Source organism: Phoenix dactylifera, chromosome 4, assembly GCF_051530095.1.
Source record: "Phoenix dactylifera cultivar Ajwa chromosome 4, Ajwa_hap1_PhDact_Kaust_v1.1, whole genome shotgun sequence".
Lineage (NCBI taxonomy): Eukaryota > Viridiplantae > Streptophyta > Magnoliopsida > Arecales > Arecaceae > Phoenix > Phoenix dactylifera.
The window spans coordinates 36,840,057-36,849,534 of record NC_143193.1 but is presented as its reverse complement, the minus strand read 5'-3'; the positions used below and the strand labels follow the sequence as shown (position 1 = coordinate 36,849,534).

Here is a 9,478-nt window from a genome sequence, read left to right as displayed (position 1 = left end):
ATATTTAATTTTAATTTTTTGGCTTTTGGCTTTTCCTCTTCGGATAATTTTTTTCCCCCGAAAATAAACTGAGTCCGGAGACTGGCGGTGCCATGCCGCATAGCAGAACAGCGCGTTGAACCATACGCCAGAACGGCTCCGGCAGCGCGAATGTCTCGGGCCGTCGAGGTCCGCTGCTTTGTATTAAAAGGGAGTTTCGAAGGGCATGTCTTGGGTGCGATCATACCAGCACTAATGCACCGGATCCCATCAGAACTCCGCAGTTAAGCGTGCTTGGGCGAGAGTAGTACTAGGATGGGTGACCCCCTGGGAAGTCCTCGTGTTGCACCCTTTTTATTTTTTGCCCGCTTTTTTATTTTTTGATAATATTTATTTTTAATTTTTCGGCTTTTGGCTTTTCCTCTTCGGATAATTTTTTTCCTCCGACAATAAACTGAGTCCGGAGACTGGCGGTGCCATGCCGCATAGCGGAACAGCGCGTTGAATCCTACGCCAGAACGGCCCCGGCAGCGCGAATGTCTCGGGCCGTCGCGGTCTGCTGCTTTGTCATAAAAGGGAGTTTCGAAGGGCATGTCATGGCTGCGATCATACCAGCACTAATGCACCGGATCCCATCATAACTCCGCAGTTAAGCGTGCTTGGGCGAGAGAAGTACTAGGATGGGTGACCCCCTGGGAAGTCCTCGTGTTGCACCCTTTTTATTTTTTGCCCGCTTTTTTATTTTTTGATAATATTTATTTTTAATTTTTTGGCTTTTGGCTTTTCCTCTTCGGATAATTTTTTCCCCCCGAAAATAAACTGAGTCCGGAGACTGGCGGTGCCATGCCGCATAGCGGAACAGCGCGTTGAATCATACGCCAGAACGGCCCCGGCAGCGCGAATGTCTCGGGCCGTTGAGGTCTGCTGCTTTGTCATAAAAGGGAGTTTCGAAGGGCATGTCATGGGTGCGATCATACCAGCACTAATGCACCGGATCCCATGAGAACTCTGCAGTTAAGCGTGCTTGGGCGAGAGTAGTACTAGGATGGGTGACCCCATGGGAAGTCCTCGTGTTGCACCCCTTTTATTTTTTGCCCGCTTTTTTATTTTTTGATAACATTTATTTTTTATTTTTCGGCTTTTGTCTTTTCCTCTTCGGATAATTTTTTTCCCCCGAAAATAAACTGAGTCCGGAGACTGGCGGTGCCATGCCGCATAGCGGAACAGCACGTTGAATCCTACGCCAGAACGGCCCCGGCAGCGCGAATGTCTCGGGCCGTCGAGGTCTGCTGCTTTGTCATAAAAGGGAGTTTCGAAGGGCATGTCTTGGGTGCGATCATACCAGCACTAATGCACCGGATCCCATCAGAACTCCGCAGTTAAGCGTGCTTGGGCGAGAGTAGTACTAGGATGGGTGACCCCCTGGGAAGTCCTCGTGTTGCACCCTTTTTATTTTTTGCCCGCTTTTTTATTTTTTGATAATATTTATTTTTAATTTTTTGGCTTTTGGCTTTTCCTCTTCGGATAATTTTTTTCCCCCGACAATAAACTGAGTCCGGAGACTGGCGGTGCCATGCCGCATAGCGGGACCAGCGCGTTGAATCGTACGCCAGAACGGCCCCGGCAGCGCGAATGTCTCGGACCGTCGAGGTCTGCTGCTTTGTCATAAAAGGGAGTTTCGAAGGGCATATCATGGGTGCGATCATACCAACACTAATGCACCGGATCCCATCAGAACTTCGCAGTTAAGCGTGCTTGGGCGAGAGTAGTACTAGGATGGGTGACCCCCTGGGAAGTCCTCGTGTTGCACCCCTTTTATTTTTTGCCCGCTTTTTTATTTTTTGATAACATTTATTTTTAATTTTTCGGCTTTTGGCTTTTCCTCTTCGGATAATTTTTTTCCTCCGAAAATAAACTGAGTCCGGAGACTCGCGGTGCCATGCCGCATAGCGGAACAGCGCGTTGAATCCTACGCCAGAACGGCCCCGGCAGCGCGAATGTCTCGGGCCGTCGCGGTCTGCTGCTTTGTCATAAAAGGGAGTTTCGAAGGGCATGTCATGGCTGCGATCATACCAGCACTAATGCACCGGATCCCATCATAACTCCGCAGTTAAGCGTGCTTGGGCGAGAGAAGTACTAGGATGGGTGACCCCCTGGGAAGTCCTCGTGTTGCACCCTTTTTATTTTTTGCCCGCTTTTTTATTTTTTGATAATATTTATTTTTAATTTTTTGGCTTTTGGCTTTTCCTCTTCGGATAATTTTTTCCCCCCGAAAATAAACTGAGTCCGGAGACTGGCGGTGCCATGCCGCATAGCGGAACAGCGCGTTGAATCATACGCCAGAACGGCCCCGGCAGCGCGAATGTCTCGGGCCGTCGAGGTCTGCTGCTTTGTCATAAAAGGGAGTTTCGAAGGGCATGTCATGGGTGCGATCATACCAGCACTAATGCACCGGATCCCATGAGAACTCTGCAGTTAAGCGTGCTTGGGCGAGAGTAGTACTAGGATGGGTGACCCCATGGGAAGTCCTCGTGTTGCACCCCTTTTATTTTTTGCCCGCTTTTTTATTTTTTGATAACATTTATTTTTTATTTTTCGGCTTTTGTCTTTTCCTCTTCGGATAATTTTTTTCCCCCGAAAATAAACTGAGTCCGGAGACTGGCGGTGCCATGCCGCATAGCGGAACAGCGCGTTGAATCCTACGCCAGAACGGCCCCGGCAGCGCGAATGTCTCGGGCCGTCGAGGTCTGCTGCTTTGTCATAAAAGGGAGTTTCGAAGGGCATGTCTTGGGTGCGATCATACCAGCACTAATGCACCGGATCCCATCAGAACTCCACAGTTAAGCGTGCTTGGGCGAGAGTAGTACTAGGATGGGTGACCCCCTGGAAAGTCTTCGTGTTGCACCCTTTTTATTTTTTGCCCGCTTTTTTATTTTTTGATAATATTTATTTTTAATTTTTTGGCTTTTGGCTTTTCCTCTTCGGATAATTTTTTTTCCCCGACAATAAACTGAGTCCGGAGACTGGCGGTGCCATGCCGCATAGCGGGACCAGCGCGTTGAATCCTACGCCAGAACGGCCCCGGCAGCGCGAATGTCTCGGGCCGTCGAGGTCTGCTGCTTTGTCATAAAAGGGAGTTTCGAAGGGCATATCATGGGTGCGATCATACCAGCACTAATGCACCGGATCCCATCAGAACTTCGCAGTTAAGCGTGCTTGGGCGAGAGTAGTACTAGGATGGGTGACCCCCTGGGAAGTCCTCGTGTTGCACCCCTTTTATTTTTTGCCCGCTTTTTTATTTTTTGATAACATTTATTTTTAATTTTTCGGCTTTTGGCTTTTCCTCTTCGGATAATTTTTTTCCTCCGAAAATAAACTGAGTCCGGAGACTCGCGGTGCGATGCCGCATAGCGGAACAGCGCGTTGAATCCTACGCCAGAACGGCCCCGGCAGCGCGAATGTCTCGGGCCGTCGAGGTCTACTGCTTTGTCATAAAAGGGTGATTCGATGGGCATGTCATGGGTGCGATCATACCAGCACTAATGCACCGGATCCCATCAGAACTCCGCAGTTAAGCGTGCTTGGGCGAGAGTAGTACTGGGATGGGTGACCCCCTGGGAAGTCCTCGTGTTGCACCCCTTTTATTTTTTGCCCGCTTTTTTATTTTTTGATAATATTTATTTTTAATTTTTTGGCTTTTGGCTTTTCCTCTTCGGATAATTTTTTCCCCCCGAAAATAAACTGAGTCCGGAGACTGGCGGTGCCATGCCGCATAGCGGAACAGCGCGTTGAATCATACGCCAGAACGGCCCCGGCAGCGCGAATGTCTCGGGCCGTCGAGGTCTGCTGCTTTGTATTAAAAGGGAGTTTCGAAGGGCATGTCTTAGGTGCGATCATACCAGCACTAATGCACCGGATCCCATCAGAACTCCGCAGTTAAGCGTGCTTGGGCGAGAGTAGTACTAGGATGGGTGACCCCCTGGGAAGTCCTCGTGTTGCACCCTTTTTATTTTTTGCCCGCTTTTTTATTTTTTGATAATATTTATTTTTAATTTTTCGGCTTTTGGCTTTTCCTCTTCGGATAATTTTTTTCCTCCGACAATAAACTGAGTCCGGAGACTGGCGGTGCCATGCCGCATAGCGGAACAGCGCGTTGAATCCTACGCCAGAACGGCCCCGGCAGCGCGAATGTCTCGGGCCGTCGCGGTCTGCTGCTTTGTCATAAAAGGGAGTTTCAAAGGGCATGTCATGGCTGCGATCATACCAGCACTAATGCACCGGATCCCATCATAACTCCGCAGTTAAGCGGGCTTGGGCGAGAGAAGTACTAGGATGGGTGACCCCCTGGGAAGTCCTCGTGTTGCACCCTTTTTATTTTTTGCCCGCTTTTTTATTTTTTGATAATATTTATTTTTAATTTTTTGGCTTTTGGCTTTTCCTCTTCGGATAATTTTTTCCCCCCGAAAATAAACTGAGTCCGGAGACTGGCGGTGCCATGCCGCATAGCGGAACAGCGCGTTGAATCATACGCCAGAACGGCCCCGGCAGCGCGAATGTCTCGGGCCGTCGAGGTCTGCTGCTTTGTCATAAAAGGGAGTTTCGAAGGGCATGTCATGGGTGCGATCATACCAGCACTAATGCACCGGATCCCATGAGAACTCTGCAGTTAAGCGTGCTTGGGCGAGAGTAGTACTAGGATGGGTGACCCCATGGGAAGTCCTCGTGTTGCACCCCTTTTATTTTTTGCCCGCTTTTTTATTTTTTGATAACATTTATTTTTTATTTTTCGGCTTTTGTCTTTTCCTCTTCGGATAATTTTTTTCCCCCAAAAATAAACTGAGTCCGGAGACTGGCGGTGCCATGCCGCATAGCGGAACAGCGCGTTGAATCCTACGCCAGAACGGCCCCGGCAGCGCGAATGTCTCGGGCCGTCGAGGTCTGCTGCTTTGTCATAAAAGGGAGTTTCGAAGGGCATGTCTTGGGTGCGATCATACCAGCACTAATGCACCGGATCCCATCAGAACTCCGCAGTTAAGCGTGCTTGGGCGAGAGTAGTACTAGGATGGGTGACCCCCTGGGAAGTCCTCGTGTTGCACCCTTTTTATTTTTTGCCCGCTTTTTTATTTTTTGATAATATTTATTTTTAATTTTTTGGCTTTTGGCTTTTCCTCTTCGGATAATTTTTTTCCCCCGACAATAAACTGAGTCCGGAGACTGGCGGTGCCATGCCGCATAGCGGGACCAGCGCGTTGAATCGTACGCCAGAACGGCCCCGGCAGCGCGAATGTCTCGGGCCGTCGAGGTCTGCTGCTTTGTCATAAAAGGGAGTTTCGAAGGGCATATCATGGGTGCGATCATACCAGCACTAATGCACCGGATCCCATCAGAACTTCGCAGTTAAGCGTGCTTGGGCGAGAGTAGTACTAGGATGGGTGACCCCCTGGGAAGTCCTCGTGTTGCACCCCTTTTATTTTTTGTCCGCTTTTTTATTTTTTGATAACATTTATTTTTAATTTTTCGGCTTTTGGCTTTTCCTCTTCGGATAATTTTTTTCCTCCGAAAATAAACTGAGTCCGGAGACTCGCGGTGCCATGCCGCATAGCGGAACAGCGCGTTGAATCCTACGCCAGAACGGCCCCGGCAGCGCGAATGTCTCGGGCCGTCGAGGTCTACTGCTTTGTCATAAAAGGGCGTTTCGATGGGCATGTCATGGGTGCGATCATACCAGCACTAATGCACCGGATCCCATCAGAACTCCGCAGTTAAGCGTGCTTGGGCGAGAGTAGTACTAGGATGGGTGACCCCCTGGGAAGTCCTCGTGTTGCACCCCTTTTATTTTTTGCCCGCTTTTTTATTTTTTGATAATATTTATTTTTAATTTTTTGGCTTTTGGCTTTTCCTCTTCGGATAATTTTTTCCCCCCGAAAATAAACTGAGTCCGGAGACTGGCGGTGCCATGCCGCATAGCGGAACAGCGCGTTGAATCATACGCCAGAACGGCCCCGGCAGCGCGAATGTCTCGGGTCGTCGAGGTCTGCTGCTTTGTATTAAAAGGGAGTTTCGAAGGGCATGTCTTAGGTGCGATCATACCAGCACTAATGCACCGGATCCCATCAGAACTCCGCAGTTAAGCGTGCTTGGGCGAGAGTAGTACTAGGATGGGTGACCCCCTGGGAAGTCCTCGTGTTGCACCCTTTTTATTTTTTGCCCGCTTTTTTATTTTTTGATAATATTTATTTTTAATTTTTCGGCTTTTGGCTTTTCCTCTTCGGATAATTTTTTTCCTCCGAAAATAAACTGAGTCCGGAGACTCGCGGTGCTATGCCGCATAGCGGAACAGCGCGTTGAATCCTACGCCAGAACGGCCCCGGCAGCGCGAATGTCTCGGGCCGTCGCGGTCTGCTGCTTTGTCATAAAAGGGAGTTTCGAAGGGCATGTCATGGCTGCGATCATACCAGCACTAATGCACCGGATCCCATCATAACTCCGCAGTTAAGCGTGCTTGGGCGAGAGAAGTACTAGGATGGGTGACCCCCTGGGAAGTCCTCGTGTTGCACCCTTTTTATTTTTTGCCCGCTTTTTTATTTTTTGATAATATTTATTTTTAATTTTTTGGCTTTTGGCTTTTCCTCTTCGGATAATTTTTTCCCCCCGAAAATAAACTGAGTCCGGAGACTGGCGGTGCCATGCCGCATAGCGGAACAGCGCGTTGAATCATACGCCAGAACGGCCCCGGCAGCGCGAATGTCTCGGGCCGTCGAGGTCTGCTGCTTTGTCATAAAAGGGAGTTTCGAAGGGCATGTCATGCGTGCGATCATACCAGCACTAATGCACCGGATCCCATGAGAACTCTGCAGTTAAGCGTGCTTGGGCGAGAGTAGTACTTGGATGGGTGACCCCATGGGAAGTCCTCGTGTTGCACCCCTTTTATTTTTTGCCCGCTTTTTTATTTTTTGATAACATTTATTTTATATTTTTCGGCTTTTGTCTTTTCCTCTTCGGATAATTTTTTTCCCCCGAAAATAAACTGAGTCCGGAGACTGGCGGTGCCATGCCGCATAGCGGAACAGCGCGTTGAATCCTACGCCAGAACGGCCCCGGCAGCGCGAATGTCTTGGGCCGTCGAGGTCTGCTGCTTTGTCATAAAAGGGAGTTTCGAAGGGCATGTCTTGGGTGCGATCATACCAGCACTAATGCACCGGATCCCATCAGAACTCCGCAGTTAAGCGTGCTTGGGCGAGAGTAGTACTAGGATGGGTGACCCCCTGGAAAGTCTTCGTGTTGCACCCTTTTTATTTTTTGCCCGCTTTTTTATTTTTTGATAATATTTATTTTTAATTTTTTGGCTTTTGGCTTTTCCTCTTCGGATAATTTTTTTTCCCCGACAATAAACTGAGTCCGGAGACTGGCGGTGCCATGCCGCATAGCGGGACCAGCGCGTTGAATCCTACGCCAGAACGGCCCCGGCAGCGCGAATGTCTCGGGCCGTCGAGGTCTGCTGCTTTGTCATAAAAGGGAGTTTCGAAGGGCATATCATGGGTGCGATCATACCAGCACTAATGCACCGGATCCCATCAGAACTTCGCAGTTAAGCGTGCTTGGGCGAGAGTAGTACTTGGATGGGTGACCCCATGGGAAGTCCTCGTGTTGCACCCCTTTTATTTTTTGCCCGCTTTTTTATTTTTTGATAACATTTATTTTATATTTTTCGGCTTTTGTCTTTTCCTCTTCGGATAATTTTTTTCCCCCGAAAATAAACTGAGTCCGGAGACTGGCGGTGCCATGCCGCATAGCGGAACAGCGCGTTGAATCCTACGCCAGAACGGCCCCGGCAGCGCGAATGTCTTGGGCCGTCGAGGTCTGCTGCTTTGTCATAAAAGGGAGTTTCGAAGGGCATGTCTTGGGTGCGATCATACCAGCACTAATGCACCGGATCCCATCAGAACTCCGCAGTTAAGCGTGCTTGGGCGAGAGTAGTACTAGGATGGGTGACCCCCTGGAAAGTCTTCGTGTTGCACCCTTTTTATTTTTTGCCCGCTTTTTTATTTTTTGATAATATTTATTTTTAATTTTTTGGCTTTTGGCTTTTCCTCTTCGGATAATTTTTTTTCCCCGACAATAAACTGAGTCCGGAGACTGGCGGTGCCATGCCGCATAGCGGGACCAGCGCGTTGAATCCTACGCCAGAACGGCCCCGGCAGCGCGAATGTCTCGGGCCGTCGAGGTCTGCTGCTTTGTCATAAAAGGGAGTTTCGAAGGGCATATCATGGGTGCGATCATACCAGCACTAATGCACCGGATCCCATCAGAACTTCGCAGTTAAGCGTGCTTGGGCGAGAGTAGTACTAGGATGGGTGACCCCCTGGGAAGTCCTCGTGTTGCACCCCTTTTATTTTTTGCCCGCTTTTTTATTTTTTGATAATATTTATTTTTAATTTTTCGGCTTTTGGCTTTTCCTCTTCGGATAATTTTTTTCCTCCGAAAATAAACTGAGTCCGGAGACTCGCGGTGCCATGCCGCATAGCGGAACAGCGCGTTGAATCCTACGCCAGAACGGCCCCGGCAGCGCGAATGTCTCGGGCCGTCGCGGTCTGCTGCTTTGTCATAAAAGGGAGTTTCGAAGGGCATGTCATGGCTGCGATCATACCAGCACTAATGCACCGGATCCCATCATAACTCCGCAGTTAAGCGTGCTTGGGCGAGAGAAGTACTAGGATGGGTGACCCCCTGGGAAGTCCTCGTGTTGCACCCTTTTTATTTTTTGCCCGCTTTTTTATTTTTTGATAATATTTATTTTTAATTTTTTGGCTTTTGGCTTTTCCTCTTCGGATAATTTTTTCCCCCCGAAAATAAACTGAGTCCGGAGACTGGCGGTGCCATGCCGCATAGCGGAACAGCGCGTTGAATCATACGCCAGAACGGCCCCGGCAGCGCGAATGTCTCGGGCCGTCGAGGTCTGCTGCTTTGTCATAAAAGGGAGTTTCGAAGGGCATGTCATGCGTGCGATCATACCAGCACTAATGCACCGGATCCCATGAGAACTCTGCAGTTAAGCGTGCTTGGGCGAGAGTAGTACTTGGATGGGTGACCCCATGGGAAGTCCTCGTGTTGCACCCCTTTTATTTTTTGCCCGCTTTTTTATTTTTTGATAACATTTATTTTATATTTTTCGGCTTTTGTCTTTTCCTCTTCGGATAATTTTTTTCCCCCGAAAATAAACTGAGTCCGGAGACTGGCGGTGCCATGCCGCATAGCGGAACAGCGCGTTGAATCCTACGCCAGAACGGCCCCGGCAGCGCGAATGTCTTGGGCCGTCGAGGTCTGCTGCTTTGTCATAAAAGGGAGTTTCGAAGGGCATGTCTTGGGTGCGATCATACCAGCACTAATGCACCGGATCCCATCAGAACTCCGCAGTTAAGCGTGCTTGGGCGAGAGTAGTACTAGGATGGGTGACCCCCTGGAAAGTCTTCGTGTTGCACCCTTTTTATTTTTTGCCCGC

The 9,478-nt window shown here is 49.2% G+C and overlaps 25 non-coding genes and 1 pseudogene across 25 annotated transcripts; all 26 read left to right on the top strand.

Annotated features, from left to right (window-relative positions):
* The first annotated feature begins 212 nt into the window (after positions 1-212).
* On the top strand, positions 213-331 carry LOC149761576 (5S ribosomal RNA). The gene has a single exon (XR_016412126.1). It is a non-coding gene; the product is annotated as a 5S ribosomal RNA (ribosomal RNA).
* A 246-nt stretch (positions 332-577) lies between these two features.
* On the top strand, positions 578-696 carry LOC149761575 (5S ribosomal RNA). The gene has a single exon (XR_016408746.1). It is a non-coding gene; the product is annotated as a 5S ribosomal RNA (ribosomal RNA).
* A 246-nt stretch (positions 697-942) lies between these two features.
* Positions 943-1,061, top strand: LOC149761574 (5S ribosomal RNA). Its single transcript, XR_016404361.1, has one exon. It is a non-coding gene; the product is annotated as a 5S ribosomal RNA (ribosomal RNA).
* A 246-nt stretch (positions 1,062-1,307) lies between these two features.
* LOC149761573 (5S ribosomal RNA) lies at positions 1,308-1,426 on the top strand. Its single transcript, XR_016412125.1, has one exon. It is a non-coding gene; the product is annotated as a 5S ribosomal RNA (ribosomal RNA).
* A 247-nt stretch (positions 1,427-1,673) lies between these two features.
* Positions 1,674-1,792, top strand: LOC149761572 (5S ribosomal RNA). Its single transcript, XR_016405549.1, has one exon. It is a non-coding gene; the product is annotated as a 5S ribosomal RNA (ribosomal RNA).
* A 246-nt stretch (positions 1,793-2,038) lies between these two features.
* On the top strand, positions 2,039-2,157 carry LOC149761571 (5S ribosomal RNA). Its single transcript, XR_016408745.1, has one exon. It is a non-coding gene; the product is annotated as a 5S ribosomal RNA (ribosomal RNA).
* Positions 2,158-2,403: 246 nt separating this feature from the next.
* Positions 2,404-2,522, top strand: LOC149761570 (5S ribosomal RNA). The gene has a single exon (XR_016404360.1). It is a non-coding gene; the product is annotated as a 5S ribosomal RNA (ribosomal RNA).
* A 246-nt stretch (positions 2,523-2,768) lies between these two features.
* LOC149761569 (5S ribosomal RNA) lies at positions 2,769-2,887 on the top strand. Its single transcript, XR_016407919.1, has one exon. It is a non-coding gene; the product is annotated as a 5S ribosomal RNA (ribosomal RNA).
* Positions 2,888-3,134: 247 nt separating this feature from the next.
* On the top strand, positions 3,135-3,253 carry LOC149761568 (5S ribosomal RNA). Its single transcript, XR_016402274.1, has one exon. It is a non-coding gene; the product is annotated as a 5S ribosomal RNA (ribosomal RNA).
* A 246-nt stretch (positions 3,254-3,499) lies between these two features.
* LOC149761567 (5S ribosomal RNA) lies at positions 3,500-3,618 on the top strand. The gene has a single exon (XR_016409961.1). It is a non-coding gene; the product is annotated as a 5S ribosomal RNA (ribosomal RNA).
* Positions 3,619-3,864: 246 nt separating this feature from the next.
* LOC149761566 (5S ribosomal RNA) lies at positions 3,865-3,983 on the top strand. Its single transcript, XR_016402212.1, has one exon. It is a non-coding gene; the product is annotated as a 5S ribosomal RNA (ribosomal RNA).
* Positions 3,984-4,229: 246 nt separating this feature from the next.
* On the top strand, positions 4,230-4,348 carry LOC149761565 (5S ribosomal RNA; annotated as a pseudogene).
* A 246-nt stretch (positions 4,349-4,594) lies between these two features.
* Positions 4,595-4,713, top strand: LOC149761564 (5S ribosomal RNA). Its single transcript, XR_016404359.1, has one exon. It is a non-coding gene; the product is annotated as a 5S ribosomal RNA (ribosomal RNA).
* A 246-nt stretch (positions 4,714-4,959) lies between these two features.
* Positions 4,960-5,078, top strand: LOC149761563 (5S ribosomal RNA). The gene has a single exon (XR_016412124.1). It is a non-coding gene; the product is annotated as a 5S ribosomal RNA (ribosomal RNA).
* Positions 5,079-5,325: 247 nt separating this feature from the next.
* Positions 5,326-5,444, top strand: LOC149761562 (5S ribosomal RNA). The gene has a single exon (XR_016402273.1). It is a non-coding gene; the product is annotated as a 5S ribosomal RNA (ribosomal RNA).
* A 246-nt stretch (positions 5,445-5,690) lies between these two features.
* LOC149761561 (5S ribosomal RNA) lies at positions 5,691-5,809 on the top strand. Its single transcript, XR_016410022.1, has one exon. It is a non-coding gene; the product is annotated as a 5S ribosomal RNA (ribosomal RNA).
* A 246-nt stretch (positions 5,810-6,055) lies between these two features.
* Positions 6,056-6,174, top strand: LOC149761560 (5S ribosomal RNA). Its single transcript, XR_016402211.1, has one exon. It is a non-coding gene; the product is annotated as a 5S ribosomal RNA (ribosomal RNA).
* A 246-nt stretch (positions 6,175-6,420) lies between these two features.
* On the top strand, positions 6,421-6,539 carry LOC149761559 (5S ribosomal RNA). Its single transcript, XR_016408744.1, has one exon. It is a non-coding gene; the product is annotated as a 5S ribosomal RNA (ribosomal RNA).
* Positions 6,540-6,785: 246 nt separating this feature from the next.
* Positions 6,786-6,904, top strand: LOC149761558 (5S ribosomal RNA). The gene has a single exon (XR_016407208.1). It is a non-coding gene; the product is annotated as a 5S ribosomal RNA (ribosomal RNA).
* A 246-nt stretch (positions 6,905-7,150) lies between these two features.
* On the top strand, positions 7,151-7,269 carry LOC149761557 (5S ribosomal RNA). Its single transcript, XR_016405172.1, has one exon. It is a non-coding gene; the product is annotated as a 5S ribosomal RNA (ribosomal RNA).
* A 247-nt stretch (positions 7,270-7,516) lies between these two features.
* On the top strand, positions 7,517-7,635 carry LOC149761556 (5S ribosomal RNA). The gene has a single exon (XR_016402709.1). It is a non-coding gene; the product is annotated as a 5S ribosomal RNA (ribosomal RNA).
* Positions 7,636-7,881: 246 nt separating this feature from the next.
* LOC149761555 (5S ribosomal RNA) lies at positions 7,882-8,000 on the top strand. The gene has a single exon (XR_016405171.1). It is a non-coding gene; the product is annotated as a 5S ribosomal RNA (ribosomal RNA).
* Positions 8,001-8,247: 247 nt separating this feature from the next.
* On the top strand, positions 8,248-8,366 carry LOC149761554 (5S ribosomal RNA). The gene has a single exon (XR_016402271.1). It is a non-coding gene; the product is annotated as a 5S ribosomal RNA (ribosomal RNA).
* Positions 8,367-8,612: 246 nt separating this feature from the next.
* Positions 8,613-8,731, top strand: LOC149761553 (5S ribosomal RNA). The gene has a single exon (XR_016408743.1). It is a non-coding gene; the product is annotated as a 5S ribosomal RNA (ribosomal RNA).
* A 246-nt stretch (positions 8,732-8,977) lies between these two features.
* LOC149761552 (5S ribosomal RNA) lies at positions 8,978-9,096 on the top strand. Its single transcript, XR_016407207.1, has one exon. It is a non-coding gene; the product is annotated as a 5S ribosomal RNA (ribosomal RNA).
* A 246-nt stretch (positions 9,097-9,342) lies between these two features.
* Positions 9,343-9,461, top strand: LOC149761551 (5S ribosomal RNA). Its single transcript, XR_016405170.1, has one exon. It is a non-coding gene; the product is annotated as a 5S ribosomal RNA (ribosomal RNA).
* Positions 9,462-9,478: the final 17 nt, after the last annotated feature.